Raw genomic sequence first — 22428 nt, 5'->3', positions numbered from 1 at the left:
AGATTGATGAGGATTTTGCTTCTTGTGACTTTATTACAAATAAAGACCTTGCCTACTTGTCTATAATTTCATTTTTAAAATTCAAACCAGAAATATCATTTGGTTTAATTTCCAGGCTTTCCTATTTGTGCTGCATCTCTTTATACTCTCAAATTAAAACTTTTAAATAACAGTTTCCTATGAGATCATAGATTATGATCAATTGGACAGAAGACAGAGATGATAAACAGGTAATGCTTAGCATCTCATTAATTCCAGGGAAGGAATGCGAAATAGCCCAGATGTCTAGGAAACAGCATTTCTTTTCTTTTTAACTTTTCCAGGACTGTTTCTTTTGACCATGGTGGTAAAGGGAGGCATGAGGATTGAGTGAGGAAGACTTACCCAGGGACCCAATGGTTTTACAAGTTCTCTTTTTAGAGGAAGTGAGGCTAAAAATGGAGAACAGAGGAGATGTGATTGTATACTCTATGCTAGCATATCCTGTACTGTATTTTTGGTTTTGCATAAAATTCAGATGAAGGGATGTTGAATGCCTGTGTGTTTGTTGGACAGCTGAGCTAAGCAAGGAAAGTGATTGGGTTTACTAGTGCTTTCTTCGAACTGTTTCAAGAATTCCTCATTTCCCAACAGTGAAAGGAATGGGTTACTCCTATCAAGAATTCAAAACATATGCAGAAAAATTTAGGCTCATGGCGATTGTCTGGTTCATGAAGTTTCTCAGTTTACTAGCAGTTTGTCCTTGAGGCAGTCATCTAAACTTTTGTGTCTCAGCTCGCCCCCTTATAAAATGGAAGTAATAACAGACTTTCTTTATACAGCCTTATTAATATGTATAAAGTGCTCACTGTAGTGTAGGCAAATACTCGGGAAGATCTCCTGGAGAAGGAAATGGCAACCCACTCCAGTATTCTTGCCTGGAAAATCCCATGGACAGGGCGGGGAACCTGGTAGGCTACAGTCCATGGGGTCGCAAAGAGTTGAACACGACTAAGCGACTTCACTTTCAACAAATATTAGCTGTTACTGTTTTTATTTACATTTGACTAAATAGAAATATTAAGAAAATAACATCACTTCTCATCAACATTGGAAAATTTTAAAACAATCCAGTTAACAAATGAATCGGATAATCTGCAAATAATCCTCCTTTGGAGGTTGTCTGAAGCCAGTTTAGGATTAAGGACCCCCACACCCAATGCCTGCCATCCCCATTCCCAGAATAGTTCTCTAGCTCATAGTAGAATCTCTTGATCTCTCTCGAACTAAATCAGCAGTGGGCCTTGGATTCTCGAGCTCTTAAATCAGTCCCAAGCTCTACAGACCATGTTCATATTAACATTCATGTGAGCATATCCCAGTGTGGGTGCCGACTGTGCTCCCCAGCTCCTTGACAGAGGTTTTGGCCTTTAATCAAGATAAAACTCTGAAAACTAAAGCAGTGTTGCACTTTCATCTGACATAAACAGGTTTCTTATTCATCTTATAGTTGCTTTGCACTTGAAAGAGATAGCATTTTTCTGTGGCTTTCAGTTTACAAGCATCAAGAACAAAACTTTCAGTAGGTGATAGAAATACAGCAAGAATGGTGATGACAACATTATGATTTTGTGAGCAATATTTGTACACTTTTTTTAAAGTATATGTCAGAAATCCAATCTTGGCCTCCCCTTTGTAGCTTCATTTGACTCTTAACAGTCAGTGTGAAATGGAAGCTCATCTTAAAATGTCTTTGATTAGAGCAGTTTCTTTCTTCTGAGTGTTACCTGTCATTACTGATTGTATTAGTAGCTAATAAAGAAGGGAAAATAGGAAAGGAAACATGAATAAAAAATAAACAATAAAATAAATCACGTTCTCTAAGAAATGAATTTCTAATTTTGATATAATCTTTAATTATAGAAGATATTAGGGCTTCCCTGGTGGCTCAGTTTTAAAGAATCCGCCTTTCATGCAGGAGATGCGGGTTCAATCCCTGGGTCGGGAGGATCCCCTGCAAAAGAACATGGCAACCCACTCCAGTGTTCTTGCGTGGGAAATCCCATGGACAGAGGAGTCTGGTGGGCCACAGTCCATGGAGTTACAAAGAGTTGGACATGACTTAGCAGAAACATTCTAAAAAGCAGCAACAGCATTGTGATAATGCATTGTACTTGTTCCTAGCACAAATTCAAACTCATGCATAGTTTGACCCCTCAACCTCTTTTTTGGGACTTCCATTGGCTTCATTGGCATAGAGACAAAAATACCTTCGCATTTGATGAAAACTAGCGTTTGTTTTTTCAGTCTTCTGTGGTTAGTATTTCTTCATAAGCTTTTGTTGTTACTACTTTTATTGTTGTTGCTGGTGTTGTTCTGAAACACAGGTGCAAAGAACTGAGTTCTTCACAGTCTTCGTTTTGGGGGCATCTGATCATCAGAACATGAAAGTCCCTATTCTTGCTTCACAGTATTTAAAATTGCCCTTTTATCTCTGACCTCTACTTCTATTCTCTGTTCCCCATATACCCTCATTGCAATATGCTTGATGTTCCTCTGTCCTTGGCAGAGATGCCATTCTGTTTATGCCATTTCCATTCAATACTCTCATACATTACCGAGTTCACAGCTTCCATCAGCTGCACACAACTCCCAACTCTCCACCAAACACCTTTGACTTGTCCTTACCCTTCACTGTAAGCACCTCTGTGTCTTCAACCCCTGGCATGGTAGATGCCACATTCATCTACTTCACACAGGTATGAACTTGACTAGTCCACATGTCATTAGGCCTCAGGAATACTCTCTTCATTTTCTTTTGTCTGTTTTTAAATCCAGACTTTAAAGATTATTTTTCATTGATGGTGTCCAATAAGCTGGCTGGATAACGTGTATTGAGAGCAATTGCAAACTCAATGGAAAACGTCTTTACTCTGTAGAGTGAACTGTATGTGGATTTCCTTTAATCAGCTGTTTCCAGGAATGGTTTATAAATTCTTAAAAATATCAGTCACAGGTAGTACTTCCTAAACCAAAGGATTTTTTTTCTTATATTTGTCATACAATTTTGTGATTTTTCTCATTGGAGCCTTTAGCCCTTTATTTACTAAGTTACTTAGAATGTGTAACAGGAAGTTGTAAATCCATCCTTACTCATATACAAAGCATGTGTCCAATGCTAGAGGGTATCATTTGTTAATGAAATATGCACTCTTTAAACAAAGGTTAGAATTGAGCATTGTCTTCTCCTATGATTTGCCTATGTGCAGTATCAGGGATTCTAGATCAAAATGCTATCTTTGAATGTCTTATCTCTATGAATGGATGTTAAAAAGAAAATTATTCTGAGCCAAGCTATTTTATGTGAGTAGTCAGTCATTTAACGTAAAGAAGCATGCAGGCAGCCAGTCAATAGTGAGGAGATGCTCTTGGTCTGTTTTTCACTCTTTCTCACTCAGGCTGACTGCTCATCTCCAGACCATAGGCATACTGAAGGTGACATTCTCTGTTTCCAAGATAATCCCCACAACAGGATGCACTTAATTTATGCTGTTGATGAGACTGCACTAAACTGACTTGCATGTCATCAATACATGTAAATCCTGAACAGAGGGCCAGCCATCCAAATTAGAATATTCCCTGTCAAGGACTTGCTGTGTCCAGCAATTCTGGAGTAATGCTGATTGTCTGTGGTTGGTGAATATTGATGCTGTTCAAGATTTATAAGGCTGCATTGGAGGGCACATGAAACTTAAGATTTCCTTAGAACAATGTCCCTGTTTTAAACTACTCTTGTTCAGACCCAGCTGGGCATTCGGTAATGCCAGCCGCTGAATGAGATCTTTCAAGTGCCTCAGCCTGCCTCACCTGTCAGACTGGCTCACTGGTTTATAAATGAAACCCTGTATACTTCTAAAGCTCTTGGTCCTCTAATCCTTCTTTACCTTTCTCCCATGTTCTTCCTTCTCCCCTTTTGATTTGAGTATCTTAACCCTCCTAACACACACCACAATTTTTCATTTACTTCTTTTCTCCAGGTTATGCGTATAGCACTGAGTCCATCTTAGCACTTCTGTGCTATTTTATCAAGTTCATTTTTCCCTGCTCTTTTTTTCTTTCTAGTTTTTCCTTGTAAAATAAGTTTCTCTTTCATTGCAGTTGCCTTCTAATGGAACATCCTGACTGCCAATTTCTCAAAGTTCCCCTTTGTGCATGCTGTGTGCATATAACATAGCTTTCACTTCCCCTTCTCTCTTCAGCCAATCAGTCATACATTTTATTGAGCAGGTCCAAATTAAAATATGAAACTATGAGAAAATTATAGTCAGTCTTTGCTATCGAGAGAAACTTGTCATTGAGGCACCTTCTGGTTTTTTCTAATATGGCATCTATGTGCCTGTAGGCATTTCAGCAGAAGGTATCTGTAAGCTGGGTATTCTATTCCCTTTTCTTTATTTCTTTAGTTCTGCTGGGTTCAAAATAAACAAATCCCATGCTTAGTACTATGTACAGTGCCCACAATAACCTCATATTTTTCTCCCCATCTTCAATTCCAATTTTTCCTGTCAACATCTACAAAATTAAATAACATTATTTTTGTGCACCAAGGCAAAAAAAGAGTCTATTAGATATTATATAGAGAAAATGGTGTAAAACCCATGGAATCTGCCCTCAACTAACTTGAAAGCGCAGGACTTTGGTAGAGGAAAGTTTCTTTACATAATTCCTTAAGTGTTTTCCTGTTTTCTTGACAGCACTCTCTCTGCCTTTGGGGTAGAAGGAGAAGGAAGAGTTGGAAAGGGGTAGGCAAAGCATAAAGATTGGGGGAGGAAAGAAAAAACAGTGTAAGAATGTGGCAGTTTAAGAAAACAGTTAGTGGCCTTAGGGATGTGAAAATTTCTTTCTAGACACATTTGTTGGCCCAGATATTCACAATGGCTACCTTTGTAAAGAGCATATTGTCACACTCCATTTGAAAAATAAGTCACAGTAGATGAACAATGTCTAGAAAAAATTTTTGAGTTAATTCTCCTAGCATATTAAATATAATTAAATCTTATTTAATTATACGTTTGCTATTAGAAGCAAAAGAGGAAAAAAGCCACAAAATTATGGAAAAAGGTAGTAAAAATATAATATTAATATAATTTCTCACACTGCCATCTAGAATCCTTTCCGCATGAACTCTTCTTAGTGAACTTGGTGGTACTATCAAGAAAGAATATTAATTTTAGGTATTGATCATGTAGAATATTTTCCTTTTTAATTTAAAAGCTCATACATCTTTTAACTAGTATCATAGCTTAGAAATCTGATGATAAGGAAGAAACATAGAAGTGCCCCCACTGTCAATTTCAGGTCCCCTTTCTTTTCACATAAGGGATGTGATATCCATCATTATGTTCTTCGGAGAAAGCAATGGCACCCCACTCCAGTACTCTTTTGCCTGGAAAATCCCATGGATGGAGGAGCCTGACAGGCTTCAGTCCATGGGGTCGCTAAGAGTTGGACGACTGAGTGACTTCACTTTCACTTTTCACTTTTGTGCATTGGAAAAGGAAATGGCAACCCACTCCAGTGCTCTTGCCTGGAGAATCCCAGGGATGGGGGAGCCTGGTGGGCTGCCGTCTATGGGGTTGCACAGAGTCGGACATGACTGAAGTGACTTAGCAGCAGCAGCATTATGTTCTTTGGTTCCAATCAATAGGAGGATTTAGGACCTTAAAACACGTTTAGATATACCATTGAATGTATTCTAGATATTCAAAGTGTGTGTAGTTCTGACAAGCTGTTTTATTTAAGTTGCAGGTAACTAAATAACCCATATGTGTGTGTGCTTCAGTCATGTCCAACTCTTTGTGACCCAATGGACTGTAGCCTGCCAGGCTCCTCTGTCCGCGGGATTCTCCAGGCAAGAATACTGGAGTGGGTTGCCATGCTCTTCAGGAGAACTTCCAGACCCAAGGATTGAACCTGTGTCTCTTATGTCTCCTAAATTGGTAGATGGGTTCTTTTTCAAAAGCACCACCTCTGAAGCCCAGTATCCCCAGTTAATACTCTCCTCCCATTTGTAATGTACCCCTGGTAAAAGGACTAGAGGAAAAGGAATGAGAGGGACTAATATTTCACATGTATTTCTTGGTGGCAATCCCCCAAGAGTTCAGTTCAGTTCAGTCGCTCAGTCGCGTCCGACTCTCCACGACCCCATGAATCACAGCACACCAGGCCTCCCTGTCCATCAAGAGTACCCTCCCCTAAATAGCAGAGAAAATAAGTATGAATTTCATAAATTTTCAGAATGTGAACTTTGGCTGTTAACAAAATAAAATTTTATAATAATATACATTTTGAGAAATCATTTCATGTATGAAATTGCATTTATTTACCGTCACAGTAGACATTTTATAATTTGAACTGTAAATGCTCAACATTGCAGGAAAATGCTGTAGAAGCTTGCAGAATTCAGAGCTTTCAGAATAATCTAGTGATGTTAAGGTTAAAGACTGCCTACCCATGAAATTAAAAGATGCTTGCTCCTTGGAAGAAAAGCTATGACCGACCTAGACAGCATGTTAAAAAGCAGAGACATTACTTTCCCAACAAAAGTCTGTCTAGTCAAAGCTCTGGTTTTTCCAGTAGTCATGTATGGATGTGAGAGTTGGACTATAATGAAAGCTGAGCACCAAAGAATTGATGTTTTTGAACTGTGGTGTTGGAGAAGACTCTTGAGAGTCCCTTGGACTAGAAGGAGAGCCAACCAGTCCATCCTAAAGGAAATCAGTCCTGAATATTCATTGGAAGGACTGATGATGAAGCTGAAACTGCAGTCCTTTGCATCCAATCCAGATGCAAAGAACTGACTCATTTGAAAAGACCCTGATGCTGGGAAAGATTGAAGTTGAGAGGAGAAGGGGGTGACAGAGGCTGAGATGGTTGGATGGCATCACTGACTTTTTGGACATGAGATTGAGTAAGCTCCGGAAGTTGGTGATGGGCAAGGAAGCCTGGCATGCTGCGGTTCAGGGGGTCACAAAGAGTCAGACACAACTGAGCGACTCAACTGAACTGAACTGAATTGAAATGGATTAATACTAGCTTACCTCTCAATTACTGTTAACTCTCCAGTTCTCCGAAGTTGCTGATTATTGAAGAAGTGACAAAGATTTAGAATATTGAGGTTAACAGTCTTCAAAGCTTGGAGAACAGTAAACAAAATAATTCCTTTTAGCAGTTTTCAAAGAGAAATAAGGATTTTATATCTAATATCATGCAATGCACCATTTGATTTTGTGTCCTTATCCAGTCTTCCATTAAAGTCTAATGTTCCTACTTGTGGAGACATTAGATAAAATGCAGGTTCATGTCATGCTTCCAGGAAGATCAGCCAAGAAATTCATAAGTCCTGAAGATGATTCTGCTTGACTGAATGTCAAGTGAAAATTTTATGAAGTGAGAATTTCTCAACACTAATTCTCATAATTTTGTTTCATGGCTTGCCCATTTGTCTAATAAATATGGTTCCCCACAGTCTGGTAGTATCTCCAGTAGTGAAGAAAGCAGTTTGTATCAACTTTCAGGTGGTTGGAAAGATGAAGAGAAATATGTAATGTAATTTCTAACTAAGGATTCATAAGCAAGCAAAAAAATGACTAGAATAATATTTGTTAAAATACATAATAAACAGATAGCTAATTTAAAAAATCGAAAGTTAAAGGAAAGATGTACTCAAAATGGCTATAAATGTGCCAAAGATGAAAAGCCTAAAATTTTATATTTGTTGACCAAGACATAAACCAAATAAAATACTTACATTATGAATTTAGTGATTTCTGAAACTGAATGTTCTCAGCTGATAAGCTCAGAATTCAGAATTTTTGGAGGTAATTCCTGGTCTTTATATGAGCTTTAGTGTTATAATTTTAATTATTTGTTCATATAGGTATGAGTTCAATGAATATTTACTGTGTACCAGTTACATACTATGCCTAGTTCTAAGTACCTGATACATTAGTGAACAGAACATGCAAAGAGTTTGCCTTCATGGAACTTACAAGTGAATGAGAAGAGAGAGCAATAAAGAATAAAAATAAGTAAACTATATAGTATATTAGAAAATAAGTACTATGCAAAATAGGATAAAGAAGATAAAGAATGGGAATTTCAAGTTGCAGTATTAAATAGCATGGTTACATTAAGCCTCCTCGAGAAGTTAATATTTGAGGATAAACTTGATGGAGGGAGTGGAATTATTTGGAAGAAACATGCCCACAGGCAGAATCTGACTATAAATAATTTAATTTAAACAAGACATGCATTGTGTAATATGGAATTGATATAATGTTCTTTGATGTAACCTTTAAGATTCACCATGGTATTTGATTATTTCTAACTTTGTCTATAAAATGAGGGTAATGATTGGCCAAGACAGATATTTTATTATTACAATCTGTACTTCTAAAATAGGTTAATTGGAACAATATATTTAAAAACATACACAATAAACTCAAATTGTCAGTGAAGTATTTTAAAAACACATGAGCGTATATCTCACAAATGTCACACTGTACACTCTAATAATAGACCAAATAGTGAATAAAATCATGATGTCTTCTTCAACTGTAGGAATGTTTGTGTGCACACATATACATGATTTAACTATGAACTGATGGAATTTGAAATAATTCTGAAAATAAAAATTCTTGTTTCTAATGGGCTTCCCTGGTGGCTCAGAGGTTAAAGCATCTGCCTCCAATGCGGGAGACCAGGGTTCGATCCCTGTGTCGGGAAGATCCCCTGGAGAAGGAAACGGTAACCCACTCCAGTATTCTTGCCTGGAGAATCCCATGGACGGAGAAGCCTGGTAGGCTACAGTCCACGGGATCGCAAAGAGTCGGACACGACTGAGCGACGGAACGGAACAGAATGGAACGGAAATTCTATCTCTTTCATGCACACCTAGAACAATACATAGTCTGTTTTAAGTCTTAATACTTATCCTAGAAAAATGGAAAATTCTTAATTCTATGTTTAATTTTTCTTCCCATTTCTGATACCTTGGAAGTGTTAAGCTGAATTACAAACTAATTAGTTCAGAAGTTTAGGGACTGAATTTCTGCTCCACCACTTACCAGCTGTATGTTCTTGGAATGTAACTAAACCTAACTGGGCCTGTTTCCTCAGCTGTGAAAGGGAGATTCATAACTCTGAGTTATTGAATAAAATAATGTGTTCAAAGGAATTGGCACATTATTGGAATTTAAGACTTTATATGAGAAGCATATCATATGCTTTTTTAATTGGTCTGTATTAGAATAATTGCATATAAACAACTGAAGACCAGCCAGAGGCCATATATAACATCAGGCATTATGGTATCAGTTCAGTTCAGTGGCTCAGTCGTGTCCGACTCTTTGAGACCCCATGAACCACAGCACGCCAGGCCTCCCTGTGCATCACTAACTCCCGGAGTCCACCCAAACCCATGTCCATCAAGTCGGTGATGCCATCCAACCATCTCACCCTCTGTCGTCCCCTTCTCCTCCTGCCCTCAACCTTTCCAGCATCAGGGTCTTTTCAAATGAGTCAGCTCTTTACATCAGGTGGCCAAATTATTGGAGTTTCAACTTCAGCCTCAGTCCTTCCAATGAGTATCCAGGACTGATCTCCTTTAGGATGGACTGCTTGGTTCTCCTTGCTTGTTGGTATCGTGGTGATTATTTTTTGTTTTGGTATCATGGCAATTCAGAGAAACAGCTCTGAAAAAAACCTAAAGTTAGTAGAAGGAAAAAATCATAAAGACTGGAGCAGAAATAAATGAAAAAGAAATGAAGAACACAGTAGTAAAGAATAATAAAGCTAAAAGCTGGTTCTTTGTGAATATAAACAAAATAGATAAACCATTAGCCAGACACATTAAGAGAAAAAAGAAGACTCAAATCAACAGAATTAGAAATGGAAAAGTTGCAACTGACACCACAGAAATACAAAGGGTCATGAGAGACTACTATAAGCAACTATACACCAATAAAATGGACAACCTGGAAGAAATAGACAAGTTCTCGGAAGAGTACAACATTCCAAGACCGCATCGGGAAAAAATAGAAAATAGGAACAGACCAATCGCAAGCACAGAGGAGGAGCTTTGTAGCACTGTGTGCTGGAAAAGTTCTGGAACCATTGTAAAAGAGGTGCTCAGTAACATCAACTCTTTGTGACACCATGGACTGTAGCCTGCCAGGCTCCTCTGTCTGCGGAATTCTCCAGGCAGGAATACTCGAGCAGGCTGCCATTTCCTTCTCCAGGGTATCTTCTTGACCCAGGGAATGAATCCCCATCTCCTGCATCTTTTGCACTGGCAAGCAGATTCTTCACCAGTGAGCCACCTAGGAAGTCCCTGTAAAAGAGGACAGAATTTTAAATGGACCAGAAAGGACGAGTAAGATTGGGATTGGAGAAAAAGAAGTAAACTCGTAATTATGGTGAGAATCAAAGAGCAAGGGATTTGTGTGAAAGGAACAGTTTGGGAAGCATCTTAACTGTTCATTCTTTAGTCATAATAGTGCAGTTTGGTGTGTGTTGCCACAGACACGTCATACTTTGACTTGTTGATATGCTTCTAAGATAGAGACTTTACTACACAGCTTTTCACTTCATTGTTTTTCACTTCCCAGTTGCCTATTAATTTATTAAAACCCTGTATAAAATATCTTCTTCCTTCTAAGTAATATATCCCCTTTAACTCATTTATCTAACAAACATAATCATCACATGCAGCCATGGTTGCATGTCACATTTTTAAAATATATGCTCACCCCAAAACCCTTTTCCATGAGGTTCGCTAATAGGTCCTAAAATTTGTCATAAACAAAGAATTTCTAAACGAATGGCACCGTAATATTCTACTATTACCGTGAAAAATAATTGCTAGTTCTGTTCATTAAGTCATAGTCTCATTACCCTTGAAAAACTACGTTGGCAATAAAAGGCTCTCCAGATGTTGAAAGCTATAATGACAGAACAACTGAAACTCTGATACACTGCTGGTGGGCGTGTAAATTGGCTTGAACCCTTTTGAAGACAGTTTGGCAATATCTAATAAAGTTGAATGTATGTCTACTTTATGACCCACTAATTCCATTTCTAGGTGTATACCCAAGAGAACTAAATATATTTAGAATAACAAATTTAAGAGTACTAGGTAAAAGTATTATTATTTCTCTTACTAATTTTTAAAGTGCAGATTATAGTAATTATAGTCAATTTTCAGAAAGCCATTTCAAAGCATTTTGGCCATGAGACAGTAATAATTTATTAATTTTTCTAATTTAAATAATCTAATGATTAAAATTTAGCATATTTAAGACCAATAGAAGTATGATTTATAAAACAAGCTCTTTCTCAGCTGATATTTAAGAGCTGATAGTCCCATGCTAGGTACTTTGCAGAATCTAAAGAAAGTAGGAGACAAATCCCTGTTTTAAATAAATGTGTATCCTTTCATGGAAATTACCCCCCAAAAATTGATTACATGGGAAAAAATGATTTTTAGTACAAATAAAAGACTATATTCATAAGGAAGACTGAATATATAGAACAGGGAAGTCAATATAGAATCCAAAAACTTCTCTTGTCCTTAAATACTCCAACTTAATCCAATAATATTGTGATTCTCACACTTACTGTTTAAAAGATATTTTTTGAGTGCTAGATATCCCAGGCACTGTCATAGTGTTGCTTTAGAGATTAGTGGCCCAGACATGTTAAGATGACGTCCCTCATGACCTAGAGAGTGAGGCAGGCAATAAATGAAAGTGAAATGAGTTAGTCGCTCAGTCGTGTCCTACTCTGCAACCCCATGGACTGTAGCACCCCAGGCTCTTCTGTCCATGGAATTCTCCAGGGAAGAATACAGGAGTGGTTAGCCGTTCCCTTCTCCAGGAGATCTTCCCAACCCAGTGATTGAATCTGGGTCTCTTATTATTACAGGTGGATTCTTTACTGTCTGAATCTTTACTTCCCACCAGGGAAGCCCCAGGTAATACATAGTAAACATAAAAAATAAAACTTTATGGTATGATAGAAAGTGGTAAGTGCTATGGAAAAAGGGAAAAGTGGAGCAGGGGATGAAGGGCTGCAAAAGGGACAGGACTGCAGTTTTCATTATGATAGTTAGAAAAGTCTTAGTTTGGAAAATGATGTATGACCAAGAATTTCAAAGAAGTAAGAAGGAAATACCTCCATTATCCATTCCTAATGGGCCTAAGGGTGATAGAGAAATACACAGACCCATATCCGTAAGGAACAAAACTGAGAGTCTTCCAGAAGAACCACAGGGATAAGCTAAACCGAACTTGGGATTGGGGGATTCATAAAGATGAGGTCCTGAGATAAGGCAGATAACCCAGGGGCAAAGACAGCATGTCTCATCAAAGTGAGAAAAATAATTGTGAGCTTAGATTTCTGTTTACTTCTGTGTTCCCCTCAATATAATTGAAGATCCTTGAGTAGGAAATGTTCTCTTTTTTTCCCATACCTAAATCCTATGAATGTGTGCCATTAAAATTGGTTAAATGAACCGGCAAATGGTGCTACATGACAGTTGAGCCTCATAAGCATAAATATAAAACATCATGCAAGTCTCTCAATTATCTGGTGTCTAGTGTTATCAGAGTAGAACACACTTAAAGGCAAGAATTATGTTTTACAACTTAGCATGAAAGAAATACGCTTGATTCCAGGAAGCTGGCTATCAGAATATTACTGTGTTAACACTGGGTTTTTCGGAAACTTGCTTACAAGAATATTGGCTGCTTCTGGAAGCCAGGTCCATAAGAAATTTAGGGTAATTCTGGAATCTTGATCTCCATGCACCTTGGCCTATAGGAAACCTGCATGAGTCTGAAACGTTGTTCTCTGATAGGAGTCTCACGTAATTCTGAATGATTGATCAAAAGAATCTCATGTGGTTTGGGAAAGTTGGTTTATTGGACTTTGTGATTCTGAATTTTGGCTTGTTAGAATTTTATGTGAATCTAGAATTTTGGGTTGAAGAAATCTTGTCTAATTCTATAACCTTGGCCAATGAGAGTCTTACGTGATACAGAATCCTGGCATATATAAGAGCACAGCATTTCAGAACTTTGGCCAGTAAGAACTCGGTCTGAGCATGTAAGGGCTTTCCAGGTGGCTCTAGTGGTAAAGAAGCCACCTGCCAATGCATGTTAGAGGTAATAGACACGGGTTCAATCCCTGGGTTGGGAGGATCCCTTGGAGGAGGGCACGGCAACCCACTCCAGTATTCTTGCCTGAAGAATCTTATGGACAAAGGAGCCTGACAGGCTGCAGTCCATGAGATTGCACAGACAGGACTAAAGCGATTTAGCATGCACACACACATGAGCATATAACTGGTGTGTACCAACATGGTGTGGTTTCAGAACTAGTTAATTCAAAATAACTTTAGTAGTTATAAAGTGTGATTGTGAAACCTTAAAAAAAAGAATTCTGTGTTACATATAGTGCTTGTTCTACAAAAGACAAATTAAAGTAATACTTCCATTAACAAATGGTAAAAGTGCAAAGGAAAAGAATATCTCTACTCATTCTCATTGACTGAACCAACTATCCATAAATATTAAATGATTCCCAAGGAGTATTAAATATTTTTGGAAGCTGAACTGATTTTTAAACTGACCAAGACCATTATGTGTGCTTTATGAGATCCTAATAAAATATGACTCATGTTTCAAGAAATGACAGTCTTGTGCATCATTTTTTTCTTTGCTTGCTTAGAAGTGAACGATAGAGGACAGCATATTAAAACAAAATATTTGCTATGAAAAAATAACCTTAATGTCCAAAATCACTGAGGAAAAATTTGGCATGTCATAGAAAGATTATATTTAAAGGGACATTTTTTAAAAGAAAAAAATCCTAATCACTCCACTATGGAGGATTCACTGAAACCTGAAATCTCTTGTAATAATTACCTAAGGTAACCATATTTTTTTTTACTGTGATTAACTTCTTGTATAGCTGATATGCTGAGGGCAGAGTGGAGTGGTGGTAGCAGCAGCTATACTTTACACGTCAGAAAAAGCAACATGACTCTACTTATCAAAGAGTTGAACAGGACTTAGCGACTGAACAACAAATCAATGAGTTAAACTAAGAGCAATGACTCATAAGAACTGAACATTGAAAGAATGGTTCAGAAAGGAAATAAAAGCAAGGTCAAAATCCTACTCACATTTTTCTACTGAGTATCTCAGAAAGATTTTAACAAATATTGCGCCCCCCAGTGGTTGTTTTGAGTATTTATTCTTTCTTTTTACATGAGCTCTCAATTTTGCAGCTTCATTATTGGTAACCCCAGGAAGGTTCATATTGTCTATAACTAGGAGGAACCTTGGGAGGCTGATTCAGTTCGATTGCCCAATTTCATGCTTGCAGAAAGAATGATGCCAGGGACGAGAGAGTGCTTAGTATATGATGTTTAAGTTCAGGCTCAACAAGATAGTTCACAACAGGGCAGTCATGCTTTATTCTTCTGATTGCCAGACTGGAAGTGAAAGAAAAGCAGTGACATAATTACTCCAGATTCCCTAGACCTGGAGTACAGTACAGCATAGCTATTAAGCAAAGCTGGTCTTTGGAATGATTGCAATGCATAGTTTTAAAGAGGAGGATCACTGCTTTAGCAAATAAAAGACGACTTACAAAATCACAGACAAAAGGATGTTTCTGGAATCTGTTTTGCTTGCAGACAGAATGGAAGAGAGCACAGAAAGAAAGTTACTTGGTGAGAGTAGAAAAACAGAGACCTGAACTAGGAGACTAGGATGGTGTTTCTGTTGGATCTCCAGCCAGCTTCGTGACCTTGGTCAGATTCCTTGGGCCTCAGCTTTCTCACCTGTGAAACAAAGGGTGTGGACTAGGCTAAATGGTGTCCATAAATCCGGGATAGTGTCAGAGGCAAGAAATATCAGAATCCATCTCATACAAAAGAACCAAACTTACGAAAGCAAAATTAGCTAGTGATCCAAAAATGGAGAAGAAAGGTGGCTGATAGAGAATGCATATTCATCCTAATGCATTCAAAATCTAATATAAAAAACTGATAGAGACAGTTCTTTCCAGAAATAAAAAAAAAATGAAACATATCATTCTATCTCTGAATTTCCTCCACAGTAGCTTCTCCTTCCATCTCCTCTATCATCACCTTATTTTTTTCCCTACTTTCTGTTTCCGGTAACCATGGTGATGCTCCCTCCCAGCAACCTTCTTTGCAGCCGGCCCTTTTGGTACACATGGAATTTTGCTCCATTCACTGATGCAGAGAGCTAGCAATGCTATAAAAATTTATTTATTAACATTTTCCCCCATCCCTTTTGTCCATAAAATAAATGCTGGGAATGATTTCATACTTAACCTCCCTACATAAGGGGCACTGTAAAACAAGGATATTCAACTGTTAATTTCAGTTGCTAACATAAAGGGGATACTGATTATGCCAGAGATTCAATTCCCTGGCTTGGTCCTGGGGGACTGTAAAGTCTCACTACAGAAGCTGGTTGCTACCTCTCTTTGCCTTTGTATGCGAAAGGAATAAAATAGATTGCCTCCAGAAATCACACATCAACCCTAGTTTCCTAATCCTCTTTGTTTTTGCTGCATTCTCCCTTGTAAGGAAACCATTGCCAAGGGCGTAATTATCACAGTTACAAGGGGATCAAGTTTTCCGTAAGCAAATATACATGATTGTGCGCATTTCTCTAATGAACCTATTTATTTGGACTATAAATAAGCAGTATGTGATACTCAGTTTTAAAACTATTGTAATTATCTGCCAATGACAAAACATCAAAGAATCTTTCTGATGTCATAAATGCAGACGATAAAAATTCTCATAAACTATCGTTTAGTTATTTCCAGTTTGTGGAGCCCAATTTATTTGTAATCCTATATGCCAGCAAACGGTTTCTCTGTTTAAGCACAGGGTATGTGTGTGTATGTGTGTGTGTGTTTCTGTGCATGGTGTCTGGCATTAACACAAAGGAGAACAGATGATGACATTCATAGGCTTATAGACTCGACTCCTGGGGACACACTTGGATGGACGCAATTAAGATGCCTGTCAGGCATTTGATACCAGAAGCCCCTGTGCAAACCGCTAAATCATACGCCAGGACTGCATCTTATTGTCAGTGAATGATGGCGGCACCGGGTGGCTTGTCATCATTCTCGAAAATTCTGAGGCTAGTGAGCTCTCTCTCCCTCTCCCACTCGCCTTATTTTCCTTTTCGCCACTGCGGGGACTTTTTCTAATTTGCAGCTTCCCTTTCCCCGACACACACAGACAGGAGCTGGTGGCTTGCAGACTGCGTCTGTCTGGAGCTAGAGAGCCTGAGCCAGACCGCGGAGATCATGTTCCGGGACAAGGATTCTGCTGCAGTTCTCAAAGGCTAGACTGGGGTGGTATCGCTGCATAGGCGCTGGTAATGGTTTGGGGTTTTTTTACATTTTATTGTGCTCTCTTTTTAATCCTTTTTTTTTTTTTTTCTCAAAGGATCTGCTTTTTGTGATCTCAAAATGACATGCTTTTAAATTCCTTACCGAGCTTCCTAAAAAAATCAAGTACTGCCTTTTTTTGTGCTACAGATCTCAAGATGTAGATTTCTTATCTGGATATAAAGAATGCTTTTACTTACTGGTGAGTTACAGTTTTCAATATTACGTTAATAAATCTATACATGAATTTTTTTCTTTTGTTTCGGTAGATCCTTCAGATTGTTGTCTCTAATCGAGGAAACATTGATTGGAAACTACTCATTCAGAAAATTAAAAGGTACCACATGTTTTGTTTGGTTGTTTAAATGAGGGAAAATCAGGGAGGATTTGGAATGTTTTATTTAAATTAACCTCTCTATGCTTGATCTTTTATCCTTAAGCCTACGCTGATCACTGTCTATAGCATGTATGATTTGCTTTGCAGAGAATGCCATTATCCAAGGCTGTTTTGATTCTAAGATGTCTAAAGAATTGTGTTTTTTGTCTGTGTTGCAAGTTGTTAGCAAATATCAATATTTCTGGCTTATTTGGGGATTTTTATCATTGTAATGACTTAAAAAATGTCCAAAATTCTCTCTTAATAAAAAATTCAATAACTTGAATTTAAGAGAAATATGCCAAGTAATGATTTTATTTGAAGGAATCTTGCTAATAAGTGATATTTTTCAAATGACTAAATGGAATGGCTTGCCCTTCCCAGGTGGAATGAGCGCTAGAGACTCCCAGGAATGACTCAGTATTGTTGGGTTTTGCGAATAAAATATTTTAACTTCTTCACTGATGATTTAGTCTTTAGCACTGTATTATTTTAAAGGCTGAGGTTGTTTGTTATTGAAAGAACTGATTTTGTATGCTTTATTTGGCATTGACAGCATCGGAAAGTAATCCTTCATCTTGTCATTAAAGCAGTTGAATCACTGATCCTGGGCCTTATGCCTTCCATGAAAAATATGAATTTTCAGATTCAGCATCAGGATATATATTGATTGGAGATACCAGTTATGGGTATTAGCTTTTCCTTAATTCTTTAAGATGAGCTTTGACTTAAACGTATATTCACATTGATAAAACCAGTATTTGTAATTTGCCTTTTAAAAAATGGAAGACATTTTCTGCCTTGCTGAGAAGATCAATACGTCTTTTAAATCTTTCCTTCGTATTCACATAGGATTTCTCCATAAGACTTACCAGTCCAAAATATTCTTTAAAGGAAGGTTCTTTTTTTTTTTAATGTACTTTAAAATGGCTAATGTTTAACTACTGATGTTGAAATACCAGAAGTATGCAAGTGTACACCTGTGACTGTGAATATTTGTGGCAGTTGAAGGAGACAAATGCATTGTCCTTGTTTAATTTTCTCTGCACTGTGTAATTATGAGAACTTTAATTTATTCATTCCACAATCACTTATTAAGAGCCTTGCTGCTGTGGGTAGTTATTGTGGGAAAGAGGGAAGGGCAGATGCCACTGTCAACCCCTTCCAGAGTGTAGGCACCATCACATAATATTTTTGCCCAGAAGAATGAATTCTTTAAAATAAATCAGTGTGTTCTAAAAAAAGGAAATTGCATTATTTAGATAGTGAACAAAATCTAATAGACTTGTCTCAGAAATATATGAAATAGATTTCCTCAGAAATTTCCCAGTGGAATCATGTATGAAATACCCAAACAGGACTGACTATTCCTCTTGGATATTGTAAAACCCTTAGGACCATTCTCTCTTTGTTGGTTTCACTCAGAGTGAGTGAAAACATCTCATTTTTGGTGAAAAAAAATCTATCTGGTATTTGCGCATCTAACTAAATATCTACAGTTTATATTTAAAGTGAGAATCTGTTTCCTGATCTTCAGACTCTTTTAGCTACTCACTATATTAATTTTGAACTTAGGGGTAGTTACGTGAATTGAAAACAGTTGAAGCTACTATTTAGCCACTAAAAAAATGTATTAATTATATTGTCCATAGGCATTAATCAGATCTGTTTTGATTTTTATCTGTGTATTGGAGAGGTGGCGTATTACCTCACAAATCCTCATGGATTCTTAGATCTTCTAGAACCATTTTAAAATTCATCTTGGGGTATGTTGATAGATTTTGGGTAGTAAATCAAAGTTTATTCAAATAGTCTATTACATTGTCAAATCAAAATAGAATTCGGCTACTGGACACTCAGAGAGTCAGGGACCCGTATCATGGTTTTTCTAATCAATATCATCGTAACGTGAGTTAATTCTTTTGCTGATTTGTTTTTCATTCGTATCTTCAGCATGTAGAATAGTCCCCGGACCATAGTAGAAATTCAATAAATATTTATTTAATTATGTGGTGGATAAATGACTCGTCAATATTTTCCCCTATTACTTTTTTGTTCTCGTTTTTCATGAGGTAACAGACTGTAAAACAGACATTTTGTACTTTTTTTTCAGTTACCCCTAAAATTAATCAAAATTCATTAAACAATTAATGCCAGGTAGAAAATCAGGCAAACCATGTACAAAACATTTCTTCAGGCTATATGCAAAAGGTTTTTTTTTTTTTCTGGTTTAAGCTTAAGATGGAAAGAATTTTTGAAATGTCCTCTTTCACTTTCACCAGCTAGGGTGCCAAACTGCAGCATGACTTTTGCTTTGTGGATGCTTCCTAAATACTATTCCCAGGCTTGGCATTATTTACTGCTCTTCATGTCTTCAGCCAAAATTTTGCTGCCGCAGATGGGGCTTGAGGGGCGGGTGTACTCACTCTGTCTCTCAATGTAGTGCTAAGAATGATGTCATAATCTTCTTAAATGCTTGCTTGCTTATTAAGGACTACTAAGTATGACATCACTTTATATATATATGCTTACTTATGTGTATATAATCTGTAAGGAAAGTTCTAGAATCATAATAGCTTTAGGGAATGCTATTCTTCCTTGTCACTTATTTTTATTAGTAAAGGTATAATTTTTGTTATTAACTATGTGTTAGATAATACTGTAAGCCCTTAAGATATGTTACTACATTTTAACTCTCCCTACAACTCTGGGAGTTGGGTATGGTCTCCATGTTAAGAATGAACCGAGATTCCAATTGGGTAATCAACACAAGTCTGGCCCAAAGTCCTTCATATTAACCATAGAATGCTTCATTTCTTTCTGGTAGATTTTTTGGCTCATAATCATTATTTTAATATTTTATTATGCACACAAAATATATGTTACTGAAATAAGGTTAAAAGAGTATCCTTGTAGAGTCTTGTTTTTATATATTAGGTGGGAGTGAATGCATCTTCAAGTACTTCACTGTAATGTTCAAGCTCTGGTATATTTTATATTTTTAATATATATTTTATACTTAACCTGAGGATTTTTATTCATGGAGGATGTCAGATAAATTAGAGAAGTTTGAAATAAGTGGATTCATAAAGCATCTCCTATGTCATTACAGTGAAGTCATATTACTGAATTGTATCATATATATAAGAAAATCAGCCATAAAAATTCAAATATTAAATAGTATAACTGATTCCATATCTTGCAAAGGCTCTTTTTAATTGAAATAATAGTAGAAGTTTCAAATGACCAAAACAGATAAACACACAGGGAACAGTGGGAAGATACCACACTCAACCTTAAATTACAACTCAACCCAGAGAAATACCTGAGGACACTTATTACACAGATATGTATTAGGATACTGTCCTTGAAAGGGAATGTATACAACAGAACACCTTTTGAGCTCAATTGGGTGCAGCAGATTAAAACCAGAAAGTAGCATCCAGGCTCATTAGTACCATAAGAGACATATGAATAATTCCTTTAGGGACTCCTTTACAGGGCAGGATTGCTAACAATTGAGAAGAGACACAATAGTGGAGCATGACTTTTGAGGTGGAACTTAGGGACGAATAGATGTGTTCAAGGGAGAAATAATGCCTAGAGGAGCTCCAGAAAGAACAAACAAACTTAGCAAAGGAACCAGAGGAAGCGAACATTCAAGGAAAGCATAGATAGATCTCATTTATATTCTAGAACGCAGGGCAGAAGAAGGGGCATCTTGGAAGATAAGGATGGAAATGTAGGTGAATACTGTTAGGTTGTACTATATGAAATGCCTAGTATTTTACTCTTTTTGGCTACAAAATAAAAATTTCATTCAGTTCAATCAAGTACATTGAAAAATGACTGTAAATGCCAAGTCGAGGAAATGTTTTCAGTATTCACTGAAAAGCTATGGACTGTGTTTTGAATAAGAGACCACAATGACCTGCACTATATTTTCAGAGGACTTACAGTATAGCTCCGTATATGACAGGGTTGTGTGTGAGAACATACTGAAGAAAGCATCACTTTGGAAGCTGTCATGGGATAATCCAGGAAAAAATAAAGGCTCCAAGAGAGTGTTGACAGTGGGCATTAAAAAAAGAGGTCATGAAAATGAAAGATGTTTCTGGGCTCAGATTCATACACTGAGAATAGCAAAGCCTGGATTGGTAGGAGGAGTGAAAAGCAAAAGGATTCATGGTAACTCTACCATTTGAATTCGACAACCGGAGAAATAGGGGGAGAAAGGTAGGTAAGAGCTGTTTGCGGAAAGAGCTTTCTTTCCTTTTATTTTTATTGCATCCCTATTCTCTAGCAGACAGTCTAGTACATAGCAGATAGCCAATACATGCTGACTGAATGATGAGAGTGAATATGGAAAGCCCAGTTTAGGCCATGAAGGTGGAGGTGGGTGGACTGGTCCAGGAAATTGCAGGACATGTAGATCCAAAGCTGAGAAGATAAATCAGGGAAGTAGGATGTGAATGACATTGTCAGGAAAGATATGAAGAGGGCCAGAGAGGAAACTCATGACAGCATTCACATTTAGGATACAGAATGAGGGACGGAATGACAAAATTAATGGAAGTTTTGTTTTTTTTTAAACAAAGAAGACAGTTGAAGTAATAAAAAACAAGGCTAAAGTGCAAATTCTTCAGAGAAACTGAAGAATGAAAATAAAAGACTGCTGAACTTACTATTTATTTCAAGTTTTTTTCTATTATAAAAAGCAATAAATCCATATTTTCTAAAATTTAGAAGAATATAAGGAAGGAAATAGTAGCCATCCATAATTACACAAGCCAGAGATTATGGTTGACACTTTCCTAACCTTTTATCTTCTTTCTTTTCATCTGTTGTATTTACATTTGAGTTGGTGATGGACAGGGAGGTGTGCTGTGATTCATGGGGTTGCAGAGTCGGACACGACTGAGTGACTGAACTGAACTGAACTGAATGAGGACTAGAACAATACAGTTTGAAACCTGCATTTTTTCTCAGTCATCTCACCACGTTTTTCCACCTGCATAATATTCTATCCTGTAGACACTGAACACATTTATTCCCCATTGTTCTTAATTTTTCACTGTCATCGCAATTCTGCAGTGGGATACTTTGTATATCCCTCTTACAGGATATTTCAAGTGATTTCCAATGGATATTTCCTAACAGCAGAATCACTGTATTCTAAATTGTCAAATTCCTGGTCAGATATAATTTGCCGGTTTCAAAATTAGCTCCAGCTTTACTCCAAGAAAAGGAATCTAAAATTACATTAGCACCTGCCATGTGCCAGCCTCTGTGACAGGCACTTTAATTATCACAGCGACTCCAATGTAGATTCTTATATATCCACCTAGAAAATGAAGGGTCAGGGACTAAGGAAAAACCACACAAGTTTAGCACCAATTTTGAATTGGATCTGACTCAGACTAATCAAACTGTGGGGACAGAAGCAAGATCTGGAGAAGAGGATAAGTAAATAAGGATATGAAAATAATAGAAAACATGCTTAAGACGACCAGGGTTTAAAGGAAAGAGAATAGAGTATATAAGGCATGGAGGCTGGTGAATTC

General features: G+C 37.3%; 1 protein-coding gene across 7 annotated transcripts in view; it reads left to right on the top strand.

The window, feature by feature from the left end:
* The window catches only part of MAP2 (microtubule associated protein 2), a 302956-nt gene that overhangs the window by 137454 nt on the left and 143074 nt on the right, over positions 1-22428 (top strand). For all 7 annotated transcript variants that reach the window (XM_088827874.1, XM_088827897.1, XM_088827891.1 and 4 more), the window contains one exon: positions 16758-16825. The gene's annotated coding sequence lies outside the window, so the exon portion shown is untranslated. The remainder of the gene's footprint in view (positions 1-16757; positions 16826-22428) is intronic.

The sequence above is a fragment of the Moschus berezovskii genome, chromosome 2 (genome assembly GCF_049115385.1).
Source record: "Moschus berezovskii isolate FMDL1 chromosome 2, NW_MosBer_1.0, whole genome shotgun sequence".
Lineage (NCBI taxonomy): Eukaryota > Metazoa > Chordata > Mammalia > Artiodactyla > Moschidae > Moschus > Moschus berezovskii.
This window is presented reverse-complemented; position numbering and strand designations above follow the sequence as displayed.